Consider the following 1,619-nt stretch of genomic DNA (forward strand, 5'->3'; position numbering starts at 1 on the left):
CCAGTGTCTCCTGTTTAAGAAGAATGGTTCTCTTTAATACCTTATTTTTAACTCAGCTAACCTCCCTTTTAACTTATGTGTTCCATTTTTCAGGTTAGAACTGTGGTCAGTAAATGGCAGGAGACAAATTATAGAATGTCCCAGGTATCTGTAAATAATCTGGAATTCCCAGCCCTCAGCGAAAATCCAACCCTGATTTTTCATTGTTAACCGGAATAACCAAATTACCTAAGTAATACTTAGATCAGCCACAAGAGGCTGCTGCTTTCTAACTCGGATTTTGGTTTGTCTTACCGACCAACCTAACTCAAACTGTTTTAAATAGGGTAACAGCAGGGAGCGCTAAAATCATTCTAAGGATGCCCAGCCTATAAAAGCTTTAAAAAAAAAAAAAAAAAAAAAAAAGCTGTGGAAGATGCCTACTATAGTACATCTGATAAATATATGTAGAATGGATGGATGGACAGATAGTAACCACCCTACAGCAGAAGTCAGCAATCTTCTGTATAGGGCCAGATAATAAATACTGTAGGCTTTTGGGCCATAGACATTCTTTTTCACAACTACTCAATTCTGTTGTGTGAAAGCAGCCACAGACAATACTTAAATAGGTGTGGCTAGATTGCAGGAAAACCTTATGGACACAGAAATCTGAATTTCACATACTTTCTGTGTGTCACAAAATACTCCCCCCCCCCCCCCAAGCATTTGAAAAAGCCATTTTTAGCTCATAAACCAGATTTGGCCACCAGGCTGTAGTTAGCCCACACCTGCCATAGAGAACTGAGTTGCCCTATTTGTCCAATTACATCACCAGCTTGTAGCAGCAGTGTCTGGCAGATTTTTAAAAGGGTTTAAGAAACGTTTTGTGGATACGTGACTGAATCAGTATCAGATGCCTGGGAATCAATCTCTCTCATCATGCTACCAGGTGAGTGGGTCCTAACAGTCTAAATGATAGATGCTGTAACAATTCTTAACAGAGCTTCCTATCTGGAATCAGAAGAACTTTGTTCAGATTATGACTCTTCAAAACAACCCCTGGGTGACATGGAGATTGTCACTACCACACTCTTGAGCTCTAGCCTCCTCATCTTTGAAATGGTAGCAGTGAATAATATGTCCCAAAAGGAGGTTGTCAATGAGAAAAATTATATGAGAGCCTTGGATAAACTGGTAAATGGGGTACAAGTGGAGGTACCATTGCTTCCACCCTAAGTCCCCTTATTATGAAAAAGTCTTGGGCCTAATCTTCCCATAACCTGTTCCTCACACCACATCCCAGGGTGGTAGGAAGCAGAGAACTGGTGAGGCCATTAAGGGGAAATAATGATAGTAATAGAAATGGTTACTTTTAAAAGTACTTTATATATACTTTACATATATATTCTAAAAACACTTTGAAGTTTGTATGATCATTTAGTCCCCTACTTTACTGTAGAGCAAACTAGGGCTTAGAAGATTAAACAACTTATTCAGAGATGCATGTAGGAAGTGGCGGAAGCAGGATGACTTCTGACTGACTTCAAAGCCTTTGTGACTTGAGCAGTTTCTCAGTCCCTCAAAGGGGTGGGAAGAGGCCACATAAGGGCCATCTGAGGGCAGGCCTTCCCCAGCAG

Source organism: Choloepus didactylus, chromosome 13 (assembly GCF_015220235.1).
Source record: "Choloepus didactylus isolate mChoDid1 chromosome 13, mChoDid1.pri, whole genome shotgun sequence".
NCBI lineage: Eukaryota > Metazoa > Chordata > Mammalia > Pilosa > Megalonychidae > Choloepus > Choloepus didactylus.